General features: G+C 36.6%; 1 long non-coding RNA gene across 1 annotated transcript in view; it reads left to right on the forward strand.

Moving 5' to 3' along the window:
• LOC107663833 (uncharacterized) overlaps positions 1-9,624 on the forward strand; it is a 20,656-nt gene extending 11,032 nt beyond the window's left edge. The window contains exon 3 of the long non-coding RNA XR_001631390.1: positions 9,541-9,624. This is a non-coding gene — a long non-coding RNA (uncharacterized LOC107663833). The remainder of the gene's footprint in view (positions 1-9,540) is intronic.
• Positions 9,625-10,892: the final 1,268 nt, after the last annotated feature.

Here is a 10,892-nt window from a genome sequence, read left to right on the forward strand (position 1 = left end):
CATTCTGATTATTTGCGGGTGGGTCGCGGGTGGATAAAATAAATCATTAATGATGCAAGTATTAACTACATTTTCTACATTATGAACGTGTTTTAAATAGGCTACAGAAATTGAATAAACTGTAAATTAGCATTAACATTTATTCAACAAAACATTATTTAGTCAGGAGCAGTAAGTTTTGTTGTTTGATTAACATTAATAAAAGACGGCACAGCTTTATCAGGCTGCTGTCACAAGACCTATTTCACGGATCCAATACTGATACTCGTGCGTTTTATTTCGCAACTGGTTACATTAACTTAAGACAAAACCGACAGTGCTTTCTCAATTTGGTACTTGGAAGCTGCGGATTCGGGTGACGTTTTAGCTCATCCGCACATCACTAGCGCATAGTGCAGGAACGGTATAACTGAAAATATATTCGCGTTTTGAAACCGTGACATCATGGTATACCTTGAAACCGGTAATCGGCCCATGCCTAAACTCAAGTAAAAAAAAAAAAAAAACCTACAAAAGTAACAACACATCATGTTATCCAATAGTTTTTTGTTCATGACACAAATGTCACTAAGCAACAACTAGGGTTGCACTGACAGTTTTTAAGACATTAGATTTCATTAATGGAGCTGGGAGTGGCAAATGCAAAATCCTGGAGTGGAGCTGGAGTGGAGTGATTATAGAGTATTTTTAGAGAAGACATTTCTGTCCCACCACTCACATTTAGTACTGTGCTTCAATCTATGTTTTGCTTGGTGACATGCAAAGATTGATGCTTCAGCTTCTTTTGGAACTATTTTCATTGTTAGAGGAAAATAAATATACAAAGTAACTGCACAAATTCACTCTGAAATGTATGTTACTCAGTATTTTTATAACACTCTTATGGCCTCTGTGACTTTCTACTGTATGCTAGTAAAAGCTGCATATATAATCTTGCAGATCGTGTAAATACATTTGTGGCACAAAACAGTATATATGTATATTATTATTATAGAAACAATAAAAATGCTGTGTCAGACAGAAATTTTACAGTTTTTTATTTTATTTCCAACTTCTTTGTAGAAATTCTTGTTACTCTCAGTTTCTTTGTCCGCACAGGTCCCAGCAAGAACCTCTGTCCACTGATAAAAGAAACCTTTCGTCACACCCCCTCATTTCGTCATGCTCACAACTCTGAGACCCATGCAGAGACTCGTACCTGCTGAGTATAACTATGGGATCAGAATCCCATATATAACCTCTGCCATAAACCTGCTTTGTGGTTCAGGGCCGTTGTACCTCCTACAGGAAGTAAGTGTTCGCTTGAGCCCAAAGAGCACACATCACATACAGTATGAATAAATGCCATCCATATATTACTAAACTGCAAGCCAGAAGGACCGTAATTGATTTGAGGTATAAATTAAATAAATAAGGACATGCATGCATAAACAAACAGACTCATATAGCCATATGTTCCATCTACGATGCACATAATTTTTCCTATAGCTCTGCTGTTTGATCAGCAACCCTGAATAAATATAAGAACTTGCAGAGAGAAGAAGTGCTGAGAGTTTCTCTTATCTGAGTTAAGCTACAGCTTGTTGGATTTAAATACATCAATGGTGAATGAAATTGAATGTTTCCCGATGCCTGTGCTCGGAGGAAATGGATTTCTTGCTTGCTGTCACTTTTTTCGAAAGTATTTAAAAGACAGCAGTTTTTTGCGACTGTTGTCTCCTTCCTTCCCAAAGCTTTTCATTTATATGCATGAAAAAGAAGGAAGCCCAAGAGACGGAATATCACAATGATAATCGTTTGTATTAATGTTTAATTATCAACCTAATTATTCAGATGTTTATTACCCCCTTCCCCCCCAGCAATGCTTCAGTGCAATCAAGTTGACTAGATTATATCCGTGACAATAATGTGCACATTTGGTTGAATTCACTTCTCACAGATTGCTATAATAACTTCAAATCGGCTAATTAATTACCCGAGCTGTAGTATGATTCATTTAGCTGCCATTTTTATTTGGATTGTTCTATCAGGTGTGTCGAGCTAAAATGGATGGGTACCTCGTGTGAATAAATCATGGCGTACATAATGCAGGACAAACAAACAAAAAGAGCTTGTCATCAGGAAGATGAGATGTCTTTGAGAGCTACTGATCCAGTACTTTGGCAGCCTGCGATTATTGTAAATTATACCCCTGGAATCCTTGCTGCGCAGAATTAGAATTGGTTCAGTGTCTAATTTGGACTTTGCAATCAGAATTTTGATTAAGCTTGATATTGTGTCTGCAATTAGAACTTCAATGATTCAGAATAAACAAAGGTGCAGAGAAAGTAGTGCTACTACAAAAAAACAAAACAAAGTGCTAATATTTTCAGAACTGCAATCAACAAAATTCCCTGAGTAGATCTACTCTCGGGCCAAAATAATATTTTTCTTAACCACTGTCTGCTCCCATCAAGCAGACTTAGTGAGTAGAGGGAGCACCAGGGAAATAGGGAAATTGTTTTTAGATTACATTTGGGCAGAGTTGGTTCCACTCCTGCCTTTTTCGCTCCCTTGAGGTGAGACCGTGGTCACTTTTCATTAGCTCTGAACTTCCTCACGCAGAACAAGTGTTAGTGAGGAAACGTGCCCTGACATTATGCCTGATCTGAAGTGTAAAATGTAGCTTTTCCACCCACTGAGAAGTCATTTATCAGGCTGTCTGAAGGCTTAGCGAAAGTGGAACATGAGGGTAAAGTTTGATGGACTTCATTAAAGAAAAGAAAGAAAAAAAAAATAATGAGAGCAACACGTCAAGAGTTATTAATTACTCTTAGGGTGATTTGTCTTCAGACTCCCACAATCCATCTAAATTAGACTAATTTAGGAAAAACTGTCAAGTAAACAAGTTTAATTTGTCTAAATGACCCACTGTTTGTGTATGTATATCAAGTGTTATATCACTTTATATGTCCTCTCATCAGTTGTTAATCAGTTATTTAACATGAGAGGAGGTCCTGTGGAATGATGGGAGGTTAACATTGAAGAATTTGCTTAATATGCTTATACATACTATAAATGTATAAACAGAAAAAAAAAATGAAAGAAATCATTATTGTTTTTGCAATCTGAATGACAGCCACTGGTTATATATTATTACAGTACAGCACATTTCTATGATATCTAAATTTCATTGCTTTCAGAAAATGGGTCAGGTTTGAATATTACGTTCAATTTCCAGTGTTCTAATACATTGTCCCTGGTTATGAACAGATGTAGCAATAGAGCTGCTCAATATGTGGGCAAACAATTTGGTGTCATTCACAATTCTGTCCACCCCATTGATTTGGGTCCTTCTAGGACCCCAGGAGCTGTTTGTAATGCCTGACCAAAAGTCATTATTGCTATATGTTGTTGTGATTATGTGGAGTGTAAGTGGCTGGTAAAGGGTAGCCTATAGGCTAAGCTATTCTATGTTATGTTAGTGGTATGCTAACACTAGCTAGCTGAGCAGTTACCTTGCAAAACATAAGCTAACTAAAAACACACAAAATCTATAGCTTTGGTTATATACTATTATGAGTAAAATTATAAAAACAGACCTTAATGGTCATAATAACAAAGTTCAGATGACATAGATCGTGAAGTGATATCAGTATATTTTTCCACCTGTGAAACTGTTTTTGGACTTGTTTCAAGGTGCGCAGCGAATTGTTCACTATGAGTTCTCCCTTGTTGATGGTTTTTCATAAAAGATCTATAGTTGACATTACTTGAAGAGACTTTTTTGATTTTCGATATAAATGATACAGTCTTACCTCAAAGGGGAATTCCGAAGCCACTGTTGCTAACAGATGGCTACATGAGGACTGCAAAGTGTCTGTGATTTGTCAAGCACATAACTCACATATTTGTGGTAGTTGTAGTCCTTATTTAGCCATTCTAAAACAGATATTCAGTCCCAAAAGGAACTCAAAGAACTAATGCTCTTCCAGGTTTCGGGACTACATTGTCCCAGCTCTATATCAGTATCTATATAGTAGCGATGTGTAACCAAAGGTAGTATGCTAATACCATTGTTCTCTGAAACTACTGCTTGTAATACAGTTATATTAATGCAAATAACACTTTGAAAATCAAATCAGTACTGTTTCATGGAACAAGCATGTTCACCTTTCTGACCTAAGTAAAGTCACGTCTTTGAGGTTTCATCTAAAAGCAATTTCTAGCGAGGTCTGGGAAATGCAAAGCCAGCTTTATCCAGCTTGCTCTGACGTTCTGGTTTCAGTGGAAGTCAAGGTCCTGCACTTTGTTCTCTTGGAAGACATGATATTGATCTGGTTTGGTGTCAAAGTAAACTCGACTGTAATGCTTCAAAAATGACCGTGTGGTTTACTAAGTCAACACTTTCAGCAGTTCCGTTAGAACTTTTGGATTTATTTCGGAAAGGGCCCATACATCTGTAGAGTAAATCAATTGCACCCTGGGCAGGTTATTAAACGCCGAGAAGAAACGCTTCTGTGATTCCAGACATCATCATTATTTCTGCCAAAAAGAAACAAACATTTGTTCTGGGTTTCTAGGAGAGGCCGGCTATTTCTGCTTCGCAAGTATACATTCGTTTGGAAACCCAGCACACATTTGTTTTCTTCAGGTCAGCCTCAAAATCATTTTACATCACTGTCCTCTCTAGTCCCCATGTATTGCAACATATATAGCAATAGATTTAGAGGGGGTACTGAACTGTTGTATCAGACTATATCCGTTTACAGTGCTTTAAAGAAATAGTTCAACCTAAAATACCCTCTCTGTCATAATTTACTAAACCGTATGATGTTCTAAACCTGACTTTTACAAAAGGAGATTTTTTTGTGGGATATGAATAATTCATTAGTCGATCTTTTCCATGCAAGCTTCATAAAGGATCAAAAAGCCCCATTAAAGTATCATAATAGTAGTCAATACAATGTTTATGTTATATTTTTAAGCATTCTGAAACCATTAGGATAGCTTTTTGTGAAAAACAGGCTGATATTTAAGTCATTATTTCTCTAAGCATGTCTATTATAGAGTTCATGAGAGAAATTAATTTAATTTGTGATTTATGAGTGTGTGATTTTTATTCTTTTGTGTCTATTTAAGTATTTTCATCACTTTAAGCTATCGTATAACTTCAGCCCATTTTTTAAATTCCTTTACTGTGCTTTTGTAGGACTCATTGCATGAGAAAGAATGGCCAGTACGTCAAAATTTCTTCCTTCATGTTTCATGAAAATTATGTTATACAGTTTTGTAATGACATGGGGGTGAAATATAATTTATTTCCCTTTTCTTCTGGATGAACTTCTCCTTCGAACAGTCACCAGTGTAGTTTGTAGATGAGAAAATTGTGGGAAACTTGTGATTTTCTGCCAAAATTTCATGTTTGATTGTGACATGTTTTTTTAAGATAACAAAAAAACCCAACCGCAGTAGATCGAGCAGCTTTTGCTTGTAAGTGAAAAGTAAACAACGATCATACAAAACATTACCTTTTTTTTCTTGTGGTTAATTGGAACCTTAATTTCTCATCTCTGATGTCCTCATTAAAACTCTCTGAACTGATTTCAAACATAAAATAATCAACAATTCAGATGGAATGAAACACCGCCGTGGCCTGCCACTGCTTGCCAAAGGGATTGGTTTCAAGATTGTGAAATATTAACGAGGGCTTGTGTTTGACACATTCACTCCCTGGCTGTCATGCTGCCCTGCTGCCAAATGCTTGGTGTACATGACTGTGTTCATCATGTTTGTTTGTGTGTGCGTGTCAGTGTATGTGCGTGTTATCTATAGTCTGTACAGACTCAGGGCATCGCAGCAGGTAACACTGTGTTCCTGGTAAGCAGACTTGTGAATATAACACAAAGCTTTGAATCATGGAAGATAGCAGGCCAGTTCACTAAAGCACACACACGCATGCACGGCCTTGGCTCATTTCTCAGCACAGTGCAAAAGCAGCAGGATGAGGGAATGCATCAGGACACAGCTCCACATGACACGCACGATCTACCAGCTTTCATTTACTCCCTAGGCAACAGAGCATACAGTTAGCGCAAAACTAAGCGTCTACTCCAGGGGTGTCTTTAGGCAGGGGCACCACTGAAAATTCAGTGCAAAAATAAAAAATAGTAAGAATGTGAAAGCATATAGTGTGCAAAACTTGTTTTTCTGAAGTAACATTGTGCAGCAGTGACACCATGTTTCAGAACAGTGACTCTTCTGCCGCCTTTTGAGCTCATTAGGTTCCCATTGAGCTCTAAATCATGGTGTGAATGTGAGGGGGCTCATGGTGAAATGCAGGTGACAAGCAGTGCTCCCACATCACTGTGATTGCTCCGTCAATGCGATATCAAGTTCGCAGCAGGTGCACAAATTGGCCTGAATGGGTCAATCTGGTTGTATGGAAGTGCACTGACTAATTACAAAGTAAACAACTCACCCATTTCGAACAGCATGACCTTTGGTCTCGTCCAGTTCAGAATTACCTTGAAATGACTGAAATCATGATCTGTGAATTAAATGTTTTTTTAGTGAGCACCCAAATGAGTAGATTAATGGTACTTGTGATCATCTTGAGCATCTGTTAATAGTAATAATCAATGGGAAAACTGAAAATTATTTCAAAATAATTTCCCAAACACAGTTGCAAAGACAAGCGTGTTGTCAAAAGTACCGACTGCGATATTCGGTACCGAAATTTTAAAAACGTCAATTTCCCGCAAAGATTTGAGCGCTGTTGAGCAGATTTGAGCGCTGTTGAGACTATTAATCTTCGCTGGAAATGGACGTTTTTAAAGTTTCAGTACCGAATGGTATCGCGGTCGGTACTTTTGGCAACACTACAAGCTACATAAGACATGCTTTTTAGTGTTTTATTTTTGCATTAAAAACAAACATTTTGTTGCTATTACTTGGTTTCAAATAAAAGATGCATTCATATCATGTTGGAATTACCATAATTATGAGATTCAGCAACACTCAAAATGCCAGCAGCTTCAGCAGGAAAATGTGGTAGCAGCCACTGATCAGTAATTTTTTCATTTTTCTGTTTAATAATTCATATAATAGACTAATGTAACATAATAATAATAGAATTTTAATTATAATATAATAATATTGTTAATTTCTTAATAATGCAAGAATAATCTGAAAATAAACAAAATAAATATGATACAGGAATGGAATAAAGGAATAGTTCACCCAAAATTTTAATTAATTAATTTACTCGCCCTATAGCCATCCAAGATAAGGATGAGTTTGTTTCTTCTTCAGAGGAGATTCAGAGAAATTTAGCAGTACATCACTTGCTCACCAATGGATCCTCTGCAGTGAATGGGTGCCGTCAGAATGAATATTGTTAATTTCTTAATAATGCAAGAATAATCTGAAAATAAACAAAATAAATATGATACAGGAATGGAATAAAGGAATAGTTCACCCAAAATTTTAATTAATTAATTTACTCGCCCTATAGCCATCCAAGATAAGGATGAGTTTGTTTCTTCTTCAGAAGAGATTCAGAGAAATTTAGCAGTACATCACTTGCTCACCAATGGATCATCTGCAGTGAATGGGTGCCGTCAGAATGAGAGCACAAACAGCTGATAAAAACATCATAATAATTCACAACACGAGTCTAGTCCATCAATTAATGTCTTGTGAAGTAAAATGTTGTGTGTTTATATCAAACAAATCCATCATTGGAATGTTTTTAGCCTCAAACCTTTGTTTCCAATAGTATAAGTATAAGTCCTCTATATTGCTTTCTACAGTGCAAGTCATCTCATCTGAATCAGGAGAGAAATGTGCACAGATCAAGCACCGTTTACAAGCGAAAACAGTCCAAACAAATACATTGGTGGATTTTTATGTGAGAGGAATACAGGGAATGGTCTGGAGTCAGGTTGTGTGTTAATGTGATGTTTTTATCAGCAATTTCAGGATCCACATGTGAGCAAGAGATTTAAAGCTAAATTTATCCAAATCTGCTACAATGAAGAAACAAACTACAATCTACATCTTTACATTTTTTTTCAATATTTTTCTACAATTTTTGGGTGAATAATTCCTTTATTGTAGCTAGCACAGAGTTGAATTATTATTTTACTATTTTCATATTAATAAGGTATTGCATTACTTCTATCTATCTATCTATCTATCTATCTCTCTCTCTCTCTCTCTCTCTCTCTCTCTCTCTCTCTCTCTCTCTCTCTCTCTCTCTCTCTCTCTCTCTATATATATATATATATATATACACACACAAACAGTGCCTTGCGAAAGTATTCGCATTTTTTTCACGTTTTGTTATGTTGCAGCCTTATGTTAAACTGCATTAAATTACTTTTTTTTCCCACATCAATCTACACTCCATACACCATAATGGCAAAGCAAAAACAGAACTGTCACAACTTTGTAAATTTATAAAAAAAATAAAAAAACTGAGATAAGTACATTGCATAAGTATTCAACCCCTTAACTCAGTACTTAGCTGTAGCACCTTTACAGCCTCAAGTATTTTTGGGTATGATGCGACAAGTTTGCACATCAGCATTTGGCAATTATCTACCCTTCTTCTCCTCACCTTTTCACCTCTCAAGCTCTGTCAGGTTGGATGGGGGCAGACACACATTTTCAGGTACATATGATCATGGAGCTCAACTAGAGTGACCATCAGCTTCTTGGTCACCAATCTAACCAAATCCCTTCTCCATCAATTGCTCAGTTTGGCCAGGAAGCCAGCTCTAGGAAGAGTCCTGGTTGTTCCCCATGTCTTCCATTTTGGATAATGGAGGCTACATGCTTCTGTGAACCTTCAATGCAGTAGAATTTTTTTTCTGAACCCTTCCTCAGATGTGTGGTTTGATGCGATCCTGTTTCTGAGCTCTACAGGCAGGTTTTTTCTTTTCTTTTCTTTTTTTTTTTTTGGACCTCAGGGCTTGATCTTTGCTCTAATATGCATTTTCAGCTGTTAGACCTTTATTAAGACATGTGTGCCTTTCCAAATCATACCCATTCAATTGAATTTGCCACAGGTTAGCTTCACTCAAAGTGTGGTAACATTTACAAGCATAATGAATGCTCCTGAGCTAAATGTCAACTGTCCCAGATAAGGGTATGAATACTTATGCAATGGAATCATTTAAGTTTTTATCTTTAATAAATTTGCAAAGATGTTAAAAACCTGTTATTTGCTTTATTATTATGGTGTATGGAGTGTAGATTGATGTGGAAAAAGTAATGTAAAGCAGTTTAACATAAGGCTGCAACATAACAAAACATGTATACTTTTTATGTTTGAATACTTTCGCAAGGCACTGTATATATATATATATATATATATATATATATATGACAACAATGGAACCACAAGAGTACAATGATACAAATAATTGTTTTAAGTGTGAAAATACAGCAAAAGTAACAGAAATTCAAAATCAATGGACTTGTGACAAGGCCACTGAAATAATCAGGCATTCACTTTAACCTTTCATTTAGTGAATAGTGTTTTTTTTTTCTTAGAGAAATAACAAGCAAGTGTCTCAGAGCTGGCAAAAGCTTTGAAAAGAGTGACTGTTTATCTCACATAGTAAGATGCAGCCTGTAGAAGTGGCATGAATGGTTGTTGTCCACACTGACACTACTGTAGCTAAAATAAACACATGTAACATTTTCCAAGGCCCATATTTACAAAATATAGACCTCTGGGAATTCATACTCTGGTCTCATGAGACCAAGTCAATCATTTACTGATGGATCTAACAGCATTCCAAATCTAATGGTGTTGCTAGAGGAAGGAGTACAGTGAGAAGTGCCTGGCTCCCACAGTGAAGTTCAATGGTAGTAAAACTTTTCTATTGGGATGTATGAGTGGTAAAGATGTGAGGGAGTTGTGCTTTATCAATGCTGTTATGAATTCACACACCACTGTGTGATGTAATCCAAAAAGTTGAAACAGAAGATGCTACCCTCTCCTCTTTCCCTGCTTTGTTGGGTGTTTTTTCAACATGACAATGACGATATGAATTCCTTCAGTGGACAAGTATTTCACCCAGTCTTAACACTCTTGAGAACCTGTGGGGAATTCTGTAGAGTTGAGTTAAGCAACACTCCCCATTAAAGACCAGGGCATTTAAGGAGGTCATCCTCCAGGAGTGACAGATGTGTGACAGATGTGACAAGTTGTCATGAACTTGTACACTCAGTGCCAAGATGGGTCAGAGCTATACTTAAAAATCATGGAGGACTAAGTACTAGAATATATACACATATAGAATAGTATATATACGTATATATATACATAAGTGCTAAGTTATCTAAACTAGCTTCACCTGTGCTGAATTGGTTGATTATCTGAATTTTTAATTTTGACATTAAAAACATTAATTTTGCTGTTAATAGTATTTCCATAAAAACATAATTTCGAGTCTGAGGACATGAACAGCATTCCAAACAGAATGTCAGCATGGCTTGAACGCAACAGAACATAAATATAATTTTTTTTTTCAAATAAATATAGTAGTCTACAGCTTTCCCATTGCTATTGTAAGGTGAATGCATGTGAAAATCAAGTAGCACTTGTCAATTAATTTACATTTCAGAAGTTCACCACATGCCCACTGATCTACTCCTATCAGTTATGGTAAAGGGCACGATCCTCAGTTGTTTGCTAAACAGGACCAGATCTGAGACACCTCATTGCATAGCAAGTCCCTTTGAGTGACAGAAAGCATGTCACACTGTTGAACACACACGTGCACGGTGAGACAGGTGATGTTGAGCGTTCAAGGAATCAGCAGTAAATGCCAACATTAACCCAAAGCCCCGATATTAATTTGCCTGCTAAAAGAAAAGTACAATTATTTGCGAAGGCA

This window comes from Sinocyclocheilus anshuiensis, unplaced genomic scaffold, assembly GCF_001515605.1.
Source record: "Sinocyclocheilus anshuiensis isolate Anshui unplaced genomic scaffold, SAMN03320099.WGS_v1.1 scaffold976, whole genome shotgun sequence".
Lineage (NCBI taxonomy): Eukaryota > Metazoa > Chordata > Actinopteri > Cypriniformes > Cyprinidae > Sinocyclocheilus > Sinocyclocheilus anshuiensis.